Source organism: Bacillus rossius, chromosome 3 (genome assembly GCF_032445375.1).
Source record: "Bacillus rossius redtenbacheri isolate Brsri chromosome 3, Brsri_v3, whole genome shotgun sequence".
Lineage (NCBI taxonomy): Eukaryota > Metazoa > Arthropoda > Insecta > Phasmatodea > Bacillidae > Bacillus > Bacillus rossius.
Window position 1 is genome coordinate 118,741,149 of NC_086332.1, and position 20,205 is coordinate 118,761,353.

Below are 20,205 nucleotides of genomic sequence, written 5' to 3' on the forward strand. Positions count from 1 at the left end.
AATGTGACGGTGTAAAGTGTTTACATTCGTACAAAGTGTTTCTTTTTTTTTCATTTTGATATGGTTACAAAAGCAGACGTGAACACTTGGCGAGGAGGGCGGGTGTTCGAGTGTCCAGGTGTGAACACGCGCGAGGGACTCGTTCCGCGATTTGGAGCCGCGTCGTGGAACAGTCATTCAGCAAACTGCTGCGATGGTGGTTTAAAGAGCTGGATTTAGTTGCATTTACCAACACGAGCTCCCTATGGTCATAGGGAAATGGATGCGCCATTTCATCGCACCTTGGAGTTGTTTGAGGAGGAGCTACATTGAGAGGCTGAGGCAACTATTCCAGGATTACCCCCCTCCTCACAACCAAAATTAACCTTTCAGCAAAACCTGTGGTTGACTCAGAGGAGAACCCCATCCCGAGAGTATCACAAGAAGCCCATACAGCCTTTCACATCTCTGGGACCTGCCCAAGACAACCCAACTGGCCGAAGTGCATCCAGCCTCTACTAGCTCTCAAGGCTGGCACTCAGTGCGTCCGCCCTTGGATGGGACGTGCTCCAAGCGACCAGAGCCACCAGCTGTGACCCGGGCCGGCAGAGACCAGCGAGGGTCGGCCCGCACCACTCATGCACGTGCGGGCTGGCAAGGCAACTGCCTCGGGCACCGGCTCCAGTGGCCCGCAGCTTGCAGCGTCCTGTCACGCCCGGCTGTGGCCGCACCCAGGACAGCCATGCGTGCTTCACGACGAGCCACGGCCTGCGGCCCGCCAGTGCTGGCCTCCAGGACCTGCTGTGGCCCGCCTCGCCAGACACCTCTTGTCGAGGGACGAGGACTCCTGGTACCGCGAGGAGGTGGTGAGCTGCCTGGTGCGGAGAGGCTGTGTGGTTGATTCACCGCAACCGTTCCGTGACCCTGTTGGGATACTGCCTCGGATACTAGAGCCGCCAACAGCGAGTCACCTCAGATGGCAGGCACCTTCTCCCGCAGGAGTCAGACGCCGTGGGACAGCGTCAGGAAGGAATACGCAGAGGCAACTCGTCCAGCATGGCGGTAGAGAGGTCGGTTGCCTACAACTCGTCTCGTGGACCAGAGGAGGCAGCGACGAGAACCAGTGGGAGCGCACCAGAGACTGTGACGTGTGTGTCACGTCACATTTGGTGGCGGTTATTTTTGTGAACTGGCGCAGTGTTATTTACCGTTTGCCGTGTGGCGGCGCGAGCCGTTCCCTCAGATTTGGTGTTTTGGCCGGTGTGGATCTAGGAGCGCGGGCACGTTTCAGATTGTCAGGATCTAGAGCCGCTCGTGCTTTCGTGAGGCTCTGATCGGCTATTTTCGGTACTCAGTGTTTGCGTTTGTCATGTGTTTTCCTTTTGGTGGGTTGAGGTTGGTACCTGTGGCGCGCTGAGTTGTTGACGAGTTTTCTCTGAGGAGGGTCTGTCTGCTACGAGCCATGGCCTGAGTGGGTTACTTTTTACTGCCGATGGAGTGGCTGCGGGAATGAATTTCATGGCTGTAACTTAGTGTGGAAGTTCGGTAAATCCTTGGTGGAATATAAGAACTTAAGTTACGGCAGGTTTTGCTCCGTCGGTTATACCATGTTCGAGTGCAGCAGTGTTCTACGCAGTTATTACCAATGAGGAGAAAAATTTTATTTTTAGTATATCGAGAATTTTAAAATTTTGTAGAGTGGGCCTAGTCGCTAATGTCGTGGACGTCAAATGGTGCCGTGCGTGCTGCTGATCCTTCTTCAACCCGGTTAAGGCTTGTCTGCGAGGCTTCTTGATTGGATATCTCCGGAAGTAGATCGCAACAGATAAACTGTCAGTTTTGAAATTTAGTCTTCGTCTATATTACGTCAGACGGACCTTCTGTGGACCTTCGCTGGGTAGACTTTGTGGCCTACGCTACGCCAGTATTTTTCACCTTCGAGATAACGTTTGAATATAACTGTAGTTTTTTGAAGCAATTTTTTTTATTAGACACAGCCGCAAGTAACTACGTCGTCAAGTCTGGAATTGAGTGGTTACCTATTTGGGAGGGAAATTGTTAATATTTTGTACCCTTTATGCGAGTTATGCATACTGGGTAAATTTGTTTTTAATGAGATTTTATTGTAATTTTTTGTTGCAATTTTTATAACATTATAAATTTTTATGTAGGTATTTATCAAGTTAATTTCGAAAGGTGTGTACTCAGGTGCTCGATAGGGTATTTTGTGAGGCAGAAAATTGGCTGTGAACTATTATAATCATTTATCGTATATACATATTTTTTCTTTACTGCCTGATCATGAACTTTCGAATTGGACTGGAAAAGTTTGAGGCAACAAGTAATTATTTTGCCAAAAAACATTGAATGAGGAGATTAACTGAACCGAGCACCTAATTTATTTTGTGAAAGGTTTTAATATTTTATATATATATATATATATATGTATTTTAGGTTGCAGTTTTAAGTGATATTGTTTTTTTTGAAGTAATATTGTATTTTATATTTATTGTGGTGGTTTTTGATGTTAACCAAGTCAGAACAGCATCTAGTTCATGTGCGACACCCGTGGTGCACCGGGGGGGTTATAGGTATACTTGTTATTTTATAGTGTTATGTACTTCTAGTCAAGAGGGGCGAAGCCTGATATACCCTGTTGTTAATTGTTAAATTTAATATACTTATATATTGTTTGGCATGTTCTGCTTATATTTGTTTTATGGTCATATAAAGAACCAAATAATACATAACTAACTCACTATTTCGCTGTCTATTCTTTGTACCCTGCCTTCCGCAAATTTTTGGGTCTAAGGGGGGTACAGGCTGCGCCACTCTGCTACAGCGAGAGCAGTGGTGTTAGTTGCGGTTTATCTTGGGTGGTAGTATTGTTGTGACAAATCACCATTTATTATGCCGACGGCGTGGGTTCAGAAACTATCAAAACCAGACTTGAAAACAAACTTAATTGCTGCTGGTCTCACAGTTGAAGAGACTGAAGATATTGATAACTTAAGGAAACGGTTTGTTGCGTACTTAAAAGGAAATAAAGGGGATGTGCAGGAGGGGGCATGCAGTGTGGGGGGCACTGTGGAAAGTACTGATTTCAAAAGTCGATTAGCGTTGTCTACGCTGCATAATGTGCCAATGTTGAAAGCTTTTGAACCTTGCGAATTATTGAGTTTTATTGTTGCTGTGGACAGGGTTAAAAGAAGTCTACTGTTACGGTCAGATATGGACCTCATTCAAGGGTTGTTATGTCGAGTCTCAGGGGTGGCATTGGAGGTTTTCCTGGCCGGTCTAGAAAATGGTGATAGTTGGGTTACTGTGAAGAAGCAGCTCTGGGTGGTGCTTTGTCCCACACGTGAAAAGGAGGATTTAATAAACAATGTTGTTAAACATTTTCAAAGGCCCAAGGAAAGGATGGTAGAGTTTGTGCAAGATGTTGGAGAGGCGGCTTATGCGTTGGGGATGGAATTTTCCGATAATGAATTTATCTCGTTGGTCTTGGAAAACATGGCCCCCGCCATGAGACAACAATGTGCCTTTTTGACCTTGCCAACTACTAAGATTGAGTTAAATTCCTGGGCTATGCAGGTTGACAATCTTATGTATGCTTGTCAAAAGTATTTTGTGCAAGTGTCTCATGGAAAATCAAGCGAAGTTGGTTTGGGTGTCTAGGAAGTTTCAGAACCGGCAGGAAATAGTGGGAAAACAGTGGTCTGTTTCAAGTGGGGCAAAGTGGGGCATATAGCTCCTAAATGTAGGGGTGATAGTGCGATAGGGCGTAAATGTTATAATTGTGGGAAGAATGGACATTTTGCTAGGGAGTGCAGAAATAATAGGGATAAAGGGAGCAGTTCGGAGGCAGCCAATGTTAGTGTGGTGGATGAGCAGCATGTTGCGATTATAAAGCATGGGTCTGGAGGGAAGAAAACAAGCAGCCTTTGGGTTGATGTGAATATTGGTGACATCACTATACAAGCCATGATTGATACGGGGGCAACCAATTGTTTTGTTAGTCAGAAATTTGTGAGCCAGGTTGTCAAGGAGATGCCAGAGTTGAAAAATAAAATCATGGTTGAAGAAGGTTTCCGCTTACAGGTAGCAGATGGTGGTTGTGTTCAGGTGAAGGTTAATGTGTTAATACATTTTAAAATAGGAAAGTTTTCATGGAGTAGAAAGTTCTGGATTCTGCCTGGGCTTCTGTGTGATATGTTGCTGGGGCTAAACTTTCTTGAGGAATCGCGAGCTCTTGTGGATTGCTCAGGGCATAGGTTAATTTTTGGTTTCGACAAAAATGTTTTAATTCCTCTAGCTAAGAAATTAAAGCATGGGGTGAAAGCATACTCTGGTATTGAGGCAAGAGAGAAAGGATTAAATGTGGAACAGGAAAAGGTATTACAGGAACTCATTGATGAGTTTGGAGATGTTGTTACCAAACGTTTGGGTAAATGTGAACTATTGCCCTATAAAATAAAAGTGAGTGACGAAGAACCCATAAAATGCCGCCCATATCAGTGTTCTCCTCCCAAACTTCATGCCTTTAGGGGAATTATAAAGGAGCTGGAACAGCAAGGAGTGATAAAGCACACTCTTTCCCCATATGCTTCGCCAGCTTTCTTGGTGAAAAAGAAGGAGCCCGGAAAATTTAGACTTGTATTAGATTATCGCCAACTGAACCAGAAAGTAAAAGTAGACCCATTTCCGATGCCTAATATCGAAACTCTGTTTCAGTATCTGAGTCAAGCCAAATTCTTTACTGTGCTGGATTTAAATTCCGCCTTTCATCAGTGTGTACAAGATGAATCCAGCAAGATGTACACAGGTTTCGTGACTCCTTGGGGACACTATCAGTGGGAGCGCGTGCCTTTCGGGGTGAATTTTGGAGGACAATGTTTGTCGCGTATTCTAAGTTCCCTGTTGGAAGATTTTCAATTCAAATTTGTGGTATCCTTCCTGGATGATATCCTCATTTATTCTGAGTCCTTTGAAGGACACTTGGAACACATCAAATTAGTTTTGGAGAAACTTCGTTGGGCAGGTCTCACAGTGAACCCTGGAAAGATTGTGTGGGCCAGTGACCAAATCAAATTCTTAGGGTTTCTGGTGTGTGAAGGGAAGTTGATTATGGATCCCGAGAAGATCTCCCCAATAGTGAATTTTCCTGAACCCAAAAACGTAAAGGGGGTGATGCGTTTTTTGGGAATGATGGGTTACTTCTCAAAATTTGTGCCAAATTATGCTGAGCGCTGTGCTCCCTTAAACGCTCTTAAGAAGAAAAACTGCATTTTTCACTGGGGTGAGGAACAACGAGTTGCCTTTGCAGACTTGAAATGGGCCATCTCCCATCCCCCTGTTTTAGCTTTGCCCAATTTCAATGAGAGATTCACTGTGCAAGTTGATGCCAGTAGTCTAGCGGTAGGTGCTGTGCTTCTGCAGGGAGATGAGGGAAATCGGCGTCCGATTGCCTACGCGAGTAGAACCCTAAATGACCACGAACAAGCCTACAGCGTGTATGAAAAGGAAGCCTTGGCTTGTATTTTTGGAGTTGAACGTTTTGCCTGTTATATTAAACATGATGAGTTTGACCTCCTAACTGATAATCAAGCGTTGACTTGGGTTTTCTCCCATCCTAGGCAGTTAGGAAAAATAGGAAGGTGGATTATGCGATTGACCCGTTTCCGTTTTAAGATTGTCCATGTCAAAGGAGCAGATAATAACGTGGCAGATGCCCTGTCGCGCATGTATGACCAAAGTGAGTTTGAGGTGCGGGAGAGTGAGCCTTCTGAGGAAGTCTTATTATTGCAAAGTCAGGGTGAATCTGAGGTACAAGGAAAAGTAACAATAGGGGCCTGTTTAGTTCTTCAATCTATTCCAGAGTTTTTCACTAATTTGGGTGAGTGGCAGAGAGATGATCCTGAAGGGGTTTTGCTTCATCAGAAATGTGAGGGAGGCACTTGTAAGAATTTTGTCATATATAAACAGATTCTTTATTTTGTCAACAAGCAAGGTAGAAGATTTGCTTGGGTTCCTAAAGCTGCGAGAGCGATGGTTCTGCGCTATTTTCATGACACCCCGGTGGGAGGCCATATGGGGGTTAGTAAAACAGAGGCCAAGATTCGTAGGGAATTCTATTGGGCTGGCATGCATGAGGACATAAAAATGTATGTGGCAAAGTGTTCCCACTGTCAGTTGGCTAAGCAGCCCCAGAACTCCAGAATGGGCCCTTATTCTGTACAAATCCCAGAGCGGGTATGGCAAAGAGTCTTTATAGACATCTTCGGACCTCTTCCTCGATCCAGTAGCGGAAATAACTGCATCTTATTGTTGGTTGATGGGTTCTCTAGGTTCATCATTCTGTTCCCTCTTAGGGATATGAAAGCCAGTACCATTAGTGGAAAGCTAGAACGTGAAGCCTGGAAAATATTTGGTAGTCCAGAACTCTTAATTTCAGACAATGCTTCCTACTTTACTTCTAAAACTATGTCGGATATGTGCTTTAAATGGGGTGTGAAGCAAGTACACACAAGCCCATATTACCCTTGCCCAAATCTAGTCGAACGGGTGAACAAGACTTTCAAAGTAGCTTTGACCATTTTTCATCATCGAAACCAAAGGTTTTGGGACACAGAGTTGCCGCTATTAAATGTTGCCTTGAATTCAGTTCCTCATGGAGCTACGGGAAAGTCACCTAGCATGGTTCTATTTGGTAGAGAATTACCTCATCCCTTATTGAGTATATGGGGAATTTCTCCCTCCTGTTTTGAGGCCACCGGAAAAAAGTTGGAGGAAATCTGGTCCGAGGTGGATAAATCCTTGGTGAAGGCTCATCAAACCATGAGTAAACGCTACAACAAAGATCGCATTGAGTGCAATATCAATATTGGTGATTTGGTGGTTTGTCGGAAGGTTACGTTGAGCAAAAAGGTAGATTTTGTGTCGAGCAAGCTTTGTTTGGCATATGAAGGACCTTATAGAGTCCAAAGTTTCTTGACCCCAGTCACTGTAAATCTTGTGGACCTTGAAGATGGCAGAGTTGTGAAGAAAGCTCATCTGTCAGCGGTGAAAAAGTATATTCCATCCTAGGAGGTTGTGTGGATTTGGTTGTTGCTTTAGGCACCAGCATCCTCTGTACTCTTGAGATCTTTCTTTTGGCTCCTTGATGTAGTTTTTGTTGATCTCCTCAGTTTTTGGTTTGTGCATCCTTGTTTGTTTTGGTGTGGTGAGTTAGCATTGGAGGTAGTTGACAAATTTGAAGCTTTTGTTTCCTTCGGTTTTTCTTTCCCGGGGGGGTGTGTTTTTAGGAGGGGTGGCTGTGACGTGTGTGTCACGTCACATTTGGTGGCGGTTATTTTTGTGTACTGGCGCAGTGTTATTTACCGTTTGCCGTGTGGCGGCGCGAGCCGTTCCCTCAGATTTGGTGTTTTGGCCGGTGTGGATCTAGGAGCGCGGGCACGTTTCAGATTGTCAGGATCTAGAGCCGCTCGTGCTTTCGTGAGGCTCTGATCGGCTATTTTCGGTACTCAGTGTTTGCGTTTGTCATGTGTTTTCCTTTTGGTGGGTTGAGGTTGGTACCTGTGGCGCGCTGAGTTGTTGACGAGTTTTCTCTGAGGAGGGTCTGTCTGCTACGAGCCATGGCCTGAGTGGGTTACTTTTTACTGCCGATGGAGTGGCTGCGGGAATGAATTTCATGGCTGTAACTTAGTGTGGAAGTTCGGTAAATCCTTGGTGGAATATAAGAACTTAAGTTACGGCAGGTTTTGCTCCGTCGGTTATACCATGTTCGAGTGCAGCAGTGTTCTACGCAGTTATTACCAATGAGGAGAAAAATTTTATTTTTAGTATATCGAGAATTTTAAAATTTTGTAGAGTGGGCCTAGTCGCTAATGTCGTGGACGTCAAATGGTGCCGTGCGTGCTGCTGATCCTTCTTCAACCCGGTTAAGGCTTGTCTGCGAGGCTTCTTGATTGGATATCTCCGGAAGTAGATCGCAACAGATAAACTGTCAGTTTTAAAATTTAGTCTTCGTCTATATTACGTCAGACGGACCTTCTGTGGACCTTCGCTGGGTAGACTTTGTGGCCTACACTACGCCGGTATTTTTCACCTTCGAGATAATGTTTGAATATAACTGTAATTTTTTGAAGCAATTTTTTTTATTAGACACAGCCGCAAGTAACTACGTCGTCAAGTCTGGAATTGAGTGGTTACCTATTTGGGAGGGAAATTCTTAATATTTTGTACCCTTTATGCGAGTTATGCGTACTGGGTAAATTTGTTTTTAATGAGATTTTATTGTAATTTTTTGTTGCAATTTTTATAACATTATAAATTTTTATGTAGGTATTTATCAAGTTAATTTCGAAAGGTGTGTACTCAGGTGCTCGATAGGGTATTTTGTGAGGCAGAAAATTGGCTGTGAACTATTATAATCATTTATCGTATATACATATTTTTTCTTTACTGCCTGATCATGAACTTTCGAATTGGACTGGAAAAGTTTGAGGCAACAAGTAATTATTTTGCCAAAAAACATTGAATGAGTAGATTAACTGAACCGAGCACCTAATTTATTTTGTGAAAGGTGGTAATATTTTATATTTATATATATATATATATGTATTTTAGGTTGCAGTTTTAAGTGATATTGTTTTTTTTGAAGTAATATTGTATTTTATATTTATTGTGGTGGTTTTTGATGTTAACCAAGTCATAACAGCATCTAGTTCATGTGCGACACCCGTGGTGCACCGGGGGGGTTATAGGTATACTTGTTATTTTATAGTGTTATGTACTTCTAGTCAAGAGGGGCGAAGCCTGATATACCCTGTTGTTAATTGTTAAATTTAATATACTTATATATTGTTTGGCATGTTCTGCTTATATTTGTTTTATGGTCATATAAAGAACCAAATAATACATAACTAACTCACTATTTCGCTGTCTATTCTTTGTATCCTGCCTTCCGCAAATTTTTGGGTCTAAGGGGGGTACAAGACTTAAGACATGTAATCCTTACACGCGAACCTTGCACTGTTGGCGAGGGTGTCACATGCTTAAGAGTGTAGGGAAGGTCACATCGTGCATGAATGACGAGAACATTAAAAACGATAATAAAATTTGAACGATTTGAGATTTCAATGGGGTTTGTTTTGTCGGCTAGATATATTCATTACTAAGACTTGAATTTACAGAAGTAGTCAATGCAGGGTAGAGGAAACCGGGGCAGGTTGGCACACTTTTAGTTATCTATTTTTTAAAGATATTATATTAACATACATTAAAGTTTCATAGCGTTAGTAAAAAGAATAGACCTTAAAGCACATATTGGAATTACTATATTTAAGTAAATTTCAGTATGAAGTTTTCAAAACCACTTTTATTAATGTAAAGACAAGCATTCCAACCTGTCCTGCTATTGGGGCAAATTGGCACTACACACAAATATCAACAGCTTGTAAGAAATAATATGCAAATATAAAATAACCCATAACAACTTGTTTCTTTGAAGAATATACGCCTGTAAGATCACTTTCATACGTTTTTCTCACATCTGAAACACATATAAATTAGAGTATCACCGAAAATGCAGTCTTCTTGTGCCCATTTATGACACTTTGTACACTGCACACATTATTGACCATATTCTGAATTGCTAAATGCACCTAAGCAGCAAATACAAAGGCAGTCTTTTTCTTCACCATCACTTTCCAAAGGGGAAGAGCTTTTTGGATTGTAAATTTTCTTTGAAGTACGATCCAAAGGAAAAATATTCTTTTAAAGTTTACCGTTTCTTAAACGGCCTTCTTTCTTTTTCTTTGAAGATTCCTGTTTCTCTGCCAAAGCCCTCTTTATTGGAGTGTCTGTCAAAATTGCTGACCTCCTTTTATTTCGGCCTTTGCCAGTTTCTTTTCTTGGCCCTGCTTTGGTGAATAGCCTTACCAACTCTGGGGAAGGATACGAAGTCTGGACAGTAGGTAATGGGGACGAATCAATATAAGTAAATGTCGAAGGAAAAGACAGGATGGATACAGATGAAGTAGATGTACTATAATTATTGGTGGCAGTAGGGTCAGGTCTGTCCGTGACATAAGATGGCATGTAATTAGAATCGGTGAAGATGTCTGGGTTCAAAGGGAAAATCTCGGTGACTCTAGAACCAGAAATAATGTTGCAAGGTGTTGTGGCTAATTGAAGGCAGGAAGCTACAATAGCTGGAATGTCGTAAATCGTCATTGGACGTTTCTTAGTGTACATCCACGCAACACAAACTCTGTAGACATACTTTTTCAAAGGGCCATAAACAGTTATATCAATGGGTTATAGTTTGTGGCTGCAATGGGGAGGGAATGACAAAACAGTTACACCATTATCTTTAAAATAGCCTAGAACGTCTGCTGAGAAATGAGATTCATGATTATCGAGTAGAATCAGCCAGGGACGTTCAGCAGATCACCGCACTTGGGCAACAAAATGTCTCACATATTTACTAAAACTGCCCTCTGTCATCCACCCCGAAGGCTGAGTATCGCCACCGCCACCTATAGGACCATAGTGAACGAAGCGAGGCTGATATTTAACTCTAGGAAAAAAAAAAAAAAAAGGAATACGGTTTCCCACAGCATTAACTGCTACAGCTAAAGTAACTATTTGTCCTCTTTCTCCTGACATCATATTTCCTATTTATCTGATGCCTCGACGTCCTACAATTTAGTCTGGTTTTTGAACTATAGTAATGTCTGTTTCATCGGCATTTCATACATCAGAAGGACCCACATTCAATCGTTTGTAAACCGTTGTAAGGTTGTCAAAGAAAAGAGAAATATTAATACGATTAAAACTTGTTGCACGAGCAAGGCTTGTTGCTTGGGGCGATCTAATAGAGAGAGTTGTGTGACTTTCAAAAAAGATGTAAACCAATCAGGGCCTGCCATTTCACGCTCGGTCCAAGAGTCTCGAATATTACTATTACATGCAGCAGCATACGTGTAGGCGAATCTCCTGACATATCTAGGTGTCAAATCGAAATAAATATCTGAAGCCTTTACCAGATATTCCATAAGCAGCTTCTCTTGTTCAGGTTCAAACACCTGCAAAAAAATTGTCAATTAAAATAAATTTACTGTTGTGAAAAGGCATACAATGGGATGTCAAGAAATATTAAATAAACTAACACACTTTTGGAGGCTCACTTTCCATGGTTTAGCATAGCTAAATTGCACCCAGGGCAAAGATGCAGGAACGTTCGTCAGATGCTGTAATGGTGGTGGTGCCATAGGCTGTGGTGGTGCTGCCATAGCTTGTGGTGGTAGTGCCATAGGTAGTGGTGGTGCTGCTGTAGCCTGTGGTGGTAGTGCCATAGGTAGTGGAGGTGCTGCCATAGGTTGTGGGGATGTAAGAGGATGTGGTGATGCTGGTCCAGATAGTGATTTTTTTTAATTAGCGCAATATCTAGCCAATGTCCTATATAGTACGCAGAACTTTTTAGTTGCTCCCCTTATTGAATGGTTCGTTCTTTTTACAGCATGTACAGTTGCTTCCTTTGTTTCAGCTGACACTTGGCCCCTGGTAGTTTTCTTCTTGTATGTGTGCAACATTGTGAAATCTTAGGAATAAACAAACAGTTTATTTTTAGTATTCATCCTCGGTTTTTGGAAGCAATATTGAATAGACTGGTTGTAAAATATAGCAAATTTATTATAAATAAAAAAAACACATTCATTATTTTTATTATTAATATTGCATAAACATTCTCGGGATTTAAAAGTCGACTGTGAATAAATTTTTTAGTTATGGGTCAGTTGGCACAGTGTGCCAACCTACCCCTTATTAATTGTGCCAATGTGCTCCATTCTTGGTTACTTTTTTCCATTACCCTCAATAAATCAACAGAACAAAATTAGCTCTTCTTGATAGCTAAAACCAAACATTAAACAGTTGTCTTTAAGATTAATATATAAACAAAAAATTACGTTATGTATATAATGCTATTTAGGATTTTAATTATAAAATGCAATTTTACACGTATGTTTAATAAACACAAAAAGTTCTCTCTTCGGCTGAATCAGTCACCATATTCAGTACCGCCAACGGAGGGACAAGACACTCGACTGACGCACCTCGCGTAGTAATGGTTGCGCTATACTGCATCTGTTTAGAGAACTACAGCGACTGTGCCAACGTGCCCCGGTCTCCCCTATAGTTGAAAAAAAAAATGCAAACTGTTTTCCATAGTTTGGAACTAAATAAAAATTATGAAAAAGAAACGGTAATAAAACCATTAAAATCACTTAAGACAAACACCTATAATAACCAAATCTTAGAAACTAAATATATTTCATTTATTTTCTCTTGAAATTTAATAATACAATGTTTAAATAAGTTAAAATTAGCTTCAAATTGAAATATTGTTATAATAGGAGATTTTCTTACATTTAATAATTTTAGAGCCATTATTTTCATATTTGTTTATTTGTTGGTTTTAAGGCTTTATTTATTGAAGAACCGTTTGCGTTTTTTTTTAAATTGCATTGAATCTCTCCATAATGAAAATATCTAGCTGACAAAATCAACCCTATTGAATGTTGTCTGGGCGTTACTATTATATTATTTTTTTATTTTCTCGTTATTCATGCACGATGCGACCTTTCCTATTAAAACGCTTTTTATGAGCTTTTATTTAATATCACATGTTTGTTTGGTTTTCTGTTTAGTTCAAATATTGCAAGTTAAATTCAAACCATTTCCTCTTGAACTAGAGGGATTAAATTTTACATACTTGTTCAGTTCTGCTGACAAAAATAAAAGACAACGTAATAACAGAACACTAGATATTATTGTCTTTTGACCAATTTTTATCTTATTTAGAACATAAACTAACACGACAGCCAAGTACGCGGCTTCTATTGTTCGAACGAGTAACGTAAACGGAAGAGTTCAGGAGTGCTGAGATGATCCGTACGGATGCGTCTTTGCCTGCGTGCTGTTGTAGAAACTCTGTTCCAAGAGCTCCGCCTCTGTGTACGTGATCGGTGTCCGTTTCCGTGCCATTGCAGAACGGGCCGTAGAGCGCAGCACCGTCGCACGGGTTCTGTCTGCAGACGGAGGATTGAGTTTATGTTCGAGGGCAGGAGTGAACCCGTGGGCCAAGATGCCATCAGCAGCGCGAATGAAAAGGTGTCGCCGGGCAACTGGAGAGGCGATGGCTCGCGGGCGGAACTTCGCGCGCGATGAGACGTGGCATACCCGGCTTGATTTCTACCGGGCGTGTACGAGCTGAGCATGGATTTCCAAGTGTTAGAAAGGGCTGCATGTTGAGGATCTAAAGAAATTTTAGGGATGCACGAGACATGTGATGATCGGGTGCGCTGTAACAATATTCGGAAATTTGGTGTAATGCAATTAGGCTGTCATTCTGGATCTGTGCGTCGTCCACCGTCAGCTGTGGAATTCAGCTACAAGATACGTCCTTTCATGTGCCAGGCAAGGCTGTGTCTGGTAAGGTTTCCAGTAAAGTTGCCAGACGCTATTTTACGAGCTACTGCATGGATCGTTGGCGCGCCGCCCAGCTCATCAAGAAAGTCACCCGCCGAGTCCCGATACAACATGTAGCACGAGGTCTTCCAGCTGTGCTTAACTGCTTCAGAATAACAGTAACAAGTATGTGCAAGTATGTACACGTATCAACAGCATAGTGACATTTTGCCACGGTGAACTGAGAGGGAGATTTTAGGCCGCTATATACTGCGGGACATTAAGAAATGTTTTTAATATATTTTTTTATGTATTGGCCAATATTTTCGTAACTTTAAAAAGGCTGCTCAGAACAATGTATGAAACAATCTGATGGACACGTAAAAAAAACTAGTATCATTCTATTTTGTAACTTTTTAGATAATTTTTGAATTTTTTTTAGTTATTTAGGTAATTTTTAATATATAGTTTAATAATATGTAATTATGTGATTTAAGTAACCGTATATGGTTACTATTAAATGTTAAAGTGTTGAAATATTTTATATTTAATATTTTTGTTTTAAAACATTTATACATTTTAATTATGGTAAAATGCATAATTTACTTCATGAAGAATATATGCACTAGCTGCAGTACCCGGCGTTGCCCGGGCTGAACACAGGGTGAAGGGGACCTTTTTCAAAATCAGATGTAGTTTGTAATAATTGTCTTCTTAATTTGAATGTCAAGTGTGAAAAATAATTTATATCACTTTCAGATCCCGACAGACGTTGTTCTGCCAGTGTATAGTTATTTACCAGTTTATATCTAAAACTTGGTGTACTGTATGTAATCTAGACTCTATAAAGCACTATAGAAAAAATCTAAAAAATAAGAGACCACTAATATTGAAAAGATTCCATTATCTAGCTTATGCTGGGCATGCATTGCAATGCTTCATTCAGTTTTCATTTGTAATATGTTTGAATTAGTTACACATATACAAATCATCTATCCATCTCTCTAAATATATATATTTATCTCTATTTACATCTATATATATCTATGTATCTCTCTATCTCTATTTATCTCTTTATATCTACATATATACATATATACCTCCTACTATCCCTACCTCTTCTATATATAAATTTCTATATAGCTCTATACATCTATATATCTCTTTATTTAACCCATTTAATTCTCTATACCTCGTTCTATCTCAACTTATCTCTTTGTCTCTCTCTATCTCACTCACTCTCTCTCTCTCTCTCTCTCTATATATATATATATATATATATATATATATATAGGGCCTATATATATATCATACTATCTCTGTCTCTCTTTTATATTTAAAAAATTGTGTCGTGCGTGCGGACTTATACAACAAAAACATATGAAATGCCGCTATATAATATAAAATAAACACATGTTTTGAAACGATTTGTGCTCAAACTATTGAAAAATAGTTATACCGTCTCAGAAATGTTCACGGGCATGCGCATAAAAACTCACAAAAATTTCATCGCAATCGGATAAATGGTATAGGAACGCATACGGCACAAACAAACGAAAATTAAAGACATGACAAACGCATCAAACGATGGTGCGTTTAAAATTCAAGGCAACTCTATCTATTGACGAAGTTAAGAACAAAATTGTTATTGGCGCGTTTATTTTGCTAGCCGCTGCGAGCACCACTATGCAGGCTGGTCTCACCAAGGAGAAAAATATTAATTTGCCAGACCTTACTATGTGTATTATCGTGTGTCAGACATAGAGAAATGACACTCACTCACTTTTTGTATGTCTATGACCTATGATTTTTTATGTTATAAAATGAAACTATCACTTTTTCACCCCCTTAGGGATGTAATTTCAAATTAATATGTGGTCTATGTGTTAATTCAGGTTATGAGCTCGCTGTAGGCCAAATTTCATCCAAATCTGTTCTGCCGTTCTGGCGTGATTGAGTAACAATCTTCCATCCACCTGTTACTTGGTCTTCCTTAAAAAGATTTGTCTTTATTTGAATTTCTCTACTCAAGGGTGTTCAAATAATGAGCAGCTATCATGATAATTTCGGTGTTTTACAGCTAACTGTTTTAAGTGATTTAAAATGCAATGTTTTGTTTACCGCGTGTAAATGTGGCTGCTCCTGGCAAGTCGTGGGGACTGTCACTGCCTACTGACCTCGTGGAGGACAGTGACAATAGGCTTAACATATATCGGTATTTACAACCGTATGCTACACACATGGCTACACACGTGATTACACATGCATCAAATTGCTACACACAAATGTCTTTACACTGGACTAAAATTTCGATACTTTTTTTGACTACACATTGACACATACGCATGTATTTAACTTGTTTTTCTTGATTATTGGCTTCTCGACTCCACACACACGTCCTTGGTCACTTTGCTACACTCTAGGACAAGCTTGCAGGCGTTTGTAGCTAGACATTATTATTTTAACTATAATAAAAAATTATTACTTATAGTCATAGTTACATCCAATAAATTTCCATACATTTATTTCAAACAATATATATTTTTTAATTATTCTCTATGCCAAACCACTAGTAAGAATTTGTCCGTCCTAAAATTCAAAGTTTTGTTACAAGAAATAACACAATAGTTATTAAATTTACTATAATTTATTTTTAATTTTACACTCATAAAGTTTAAAAACGTGATTTATAGTCGCTAATAAAAAAATTACTCGTATATGTACACGTACAAAATACGCCCTCTAAAGAAAATTATCATTTGAAATTTTTTGATAAAAACAAATCAAAGTTTTCCCACAAAATGTGTAATTTTCTTTTAAAAAATAAAATTTTGCGTTATTTTAATTTTTTCCTGCCAAGAAGAGAACATTTTAAATGACGAGAGCACCAAATCAAGATGGTTGCCAGACATCGTGAATCAGCTAACACCTGAACCAGAAACTTGTGTTTGAAGCTTTTACATTACACAACTCAAAATCTTAGAAATGTTCACCTTTAATCTACAGCTATCTTAATCTACAGACCCGGAGTTCACTTGCTTGGAAAATTAATCCAAAATAATGCCAAAAGAAGAATTTTTGTGTGTATTAACAACCTTTCAAAATATTGTTAAGAACACTATTCTTTTGTCCAAGTTTGTTTAGAATGTAACAAACAACTAGGAAATAAAAATTAGGCGCAGTTTCTACGAAGATTCAGTTATTTGAAATTACGAAGAAATCTTCGTTTCTTTAAAGTTGATTCTTCGTTGAAAACTCCATGCATTTATTGAAATTTCTAACAGTGCGCTGTCCTTACTTTTGTGCGGGAGAATCTGCGGTTGGTAAGAATTTAAGTAATAAATGTGTTATAACACACGTCAAAATGTTATATCGAATAAGCAATTCAAATTACGCTGAGATCCTTAGTCACTTTCGGTTTTGGATCTAAGACTGAGTAATAAGCATGTAGGTAATATAAAAATTAATTTATAATAATGAAGTCAAATAAATAATTACTTCTGGTACATATTTTATTTAATAATTTATGTGATACCACTAAAGTTGTATCGGACTATTTTTTAATTCTGTTTTCTTTTTTTTGCAGTCACGTATCTGATAAAACCAAAACTTTCACATACAACACAAGAAAATATCCTAGATTATAAGTTGTCTAGAGTATGTCAATTATAGACAACACATGAATTTACAATTTAACTGTTGCTGTGCCATTATTTTTTGTACTTAACGAAATATTTTGTGCAGTTATTAAAAACTAGCGTAGAAAATACTTAGAGCATTTCTTATAAAAAACCATTGTAAAAAAATACCTTAAACATATTATAGCCTAAGATTTGAAAAATAAAATAAAGGTTTCTCAACAATATTTGGGACTATATGTTAATTTATAAGTTCTTATGTGTTAGAAAGTCATTTTAGTAGTTAAAATATAATAATGTATTGTTTAAAATTAAAATTCACGCAACCATGACTTAAATCAGGAATTAAACTAGAAGTACGTCCATATTTTTTGGAATTTGATTTATTTTTCCTGCAACTACACGTTTTATATAGTATTCAGTTAGCTTTCCGAAGCAAACCAATGTTTATTTATACGTCAATTAAAATATTGTTATGATGCTAGATATAATATCTTTGACTTTCAGTGTTGAAATAGTTAAAAAACTTTCAAAAGAGTTAAACAGCCTTTTTTATACCATTAAAATACCCTTTTTCTATTAAAACAAATCTTCTTTCGATAAATTAAAAAAAATTAGTGGCTCTTGAAATAAATAAAATTATCATCTACACACATTTAAACATGTACAAATTTTAATATCAACATTCAGTATTATAATATTTGTGTTGGGTTATAAAAGTGAATTATGCAAACTATTACGTAGCAGTTACGTTAAGATGCAATCAGACACTCAACATAATTATTAAGAAAGGATATGTGGGCAACGCGCTGCAGACAGCCAGGCGAGAAAGTTTAGAGATGCAATTGTTTTGATAGGGTGGCTATACTTAATACTTTAGCTCTAAGGTATTTTAGAAATTAATACTCTGTCCATATAAAATATATAATAGGCAAACTTCGGTTTAGCAGAAAATTGTGTTCCATGTATGTATTAAAGTCCCTGCCATCAGACGAAAAATGCTTGCAAATCAACTGATACTAAATAATCTTACGTCTGATATGTAAGTTAACCCGCAACCTAAAACGTAGGGTACACTGAACACTATACACCGTTAAAAAATGTTCATTTTAAGCTGTCGAAGAAGGCTGGTAAACAAATCATCCAGGGACCTTCGAAAATCTACGGCCATCTTCTTAAATTTACGGACACTAATATTACTTACTTTTAACATGAGCCCAAAATAATATTCTTTGATTATTAACAAAACATTCAAAAACTGATTACTTCTACAGCAAAAACATTCTTACTTTGTTTAGAACGAAACATACAACGAGTAAGTCAAAATACAGCGAAGTTTATACAATGATTCAGTTATGTGAAATTATGATGATCTTTTGTTTATTTAAATTAAATTCATCGTCGATAAGGCCGTAAATTTACTGTAATTTCTAATAGTGCACCAAAGAGTTTGGCATATTGTTCGCCGTGACGTCGATGCCCAGTATGTCATCACCAGCTCGGGCGAAAAGAGAAAGTAATTTCAGCCAATTTACGTTCTGCGATCACAACACAGGTCAGCTGGAGTTAAGTAACGTGTGGAAATGCACGTGAATGCGCTGTGTGGCGCTGTGTGTGTAGTTGTACCCTAGGCGCGCGACCTCAAACAAACTGTGAGTCATATGATGGCTTTTGAAAATTTAACAACTAGTTCCCGAGGATTATACTTTTAAGCTTTCACTAAATGCAACGAATGTGCGAATATTTTTTTAAATATGAATTGTGTACGAAGTCGCATCGCGGGACAGGCCGACTAGTTCGCACGGAGCACTCGTGAGGAGCTGGCAAGGCCTCGAGGACCTGGTGGTCACGCAGGGGAGGCAGACCACGTGCCTCGAGCCTCCTGCAGCCTCGCTTACGGCTGATGATGCTTTTCGAGCCCTACAACTGTGGACATATCAGTTTACACTTCAGGCGCTTTCTGGCACTTTTTCGTCATGTGTAAGCATCACATCACAGTGGGTGTTGTACAGTTCTGTTTGTAAAATTATTAAAGTATCTGAGAATTCCTAACATGGATGATTTGAAAGTTAATTTGTGTTATATAATTTCTTGCAGAGTATGTAGAAGTGTATACATTAAAAAAATTAATAATTGTTAGCTATAGTTGCCTGAATGAAAAAAAAAGCTTCTATTTGTGATAAAATAATAACAGTTTATTTTAAACAATAAGGCACATCTTTTTTGCAGCCTACTATAATGAACTTCTGTAAACTTGCGTAGCTCTGTAAATGTGACTGAACATAAGTAAATAATCAAAAATTTCAGAATTGGAAAGACACACTGCAGCCCTGTAGAAGCAACAAAATTTTTTACTATAAATGTGCAATATTGGACTACTGAGAACACACTATTACAACTCTGCCAGGGAAACAGAATAGTATGTTGTACGCACTAGCTCATGTTCTAGTAACGATGCCTGAATTGTTGTTGAAAACACTATTGCAACGCAGTCAAAACGCTCTTCTGTTAGGAACCGTTACTATTACCATATATATTTAATAATATTTGTATAGTACCAACTACCTTCCCATTAGATAACTGTCCCTATTTCAACTATCGAAATGGTTGTGAGTACCGTACTTTTAGTCCATACAACCATACATTATTTCAGTGCACATATGACATATCCTTTAAAGTCACAACACTGTCTTTACTCCTATCCAACTCATTTATAAGATATGGAACCAATTTTCAAATCATTCCTTTGGCTAAAAAATATTTTTTAACAAATATGTGGCATCTCAAAAATAATGGCAGTAGAACATACGTTAAAATTAGAAACAAAAGTGTTCTTTAAGTAGAAAAAAATATAGAAAAATATCTTACTCTGAATTAATTAATACTGTTTTATTGTTTCTCTATGCTATCGCCTTAGAAGAAAATAAGAGTAACCGATTTTAAGGTTTATCAACACAAAATGTACATTAACTTGTGTTATTGTAGACACGATTGTAGTAGCAAGGAAGATCATAATTCCAGTTTGTATACACTTCTCACAAACAAACCTAAAATGATGCAGTTTAAACTTATCGATGGATTTGTAATAACAAGTAAACATACATTGTTTATATAA

The 20,205-nt window shown here is 38.6% G+C and overlaps 1 protein-coding gene across 2 annotated transcripts in view; it reads right to left on the reverse strand.

The window, feature by feature from the left end:
- LOC134531196 (alpha-tocopherol transfer protein-like) overlaps positions 1–20,205 on the reverse strand; it is a 220,357-nt gene that overhangs the window by 134,063 nt on the left and 66,089 nt on the right. Inside the window, exon 1 of one of the 2 annotated variants that reach the window (XM_063366840.1) lies at positions 11,028–11,064. The exons of the other annotated variant lie outside the window; for it this stretch is intronic. The gene's annotated coding sequence lies outside the window, so the exon portion shown is untranslated. Of the gene's footprint in view, positions 1–11,027; positions 11,065–20,205 lie in introns of those variants that run through there. 2 annotated transcript variants of the gene reach the window in all.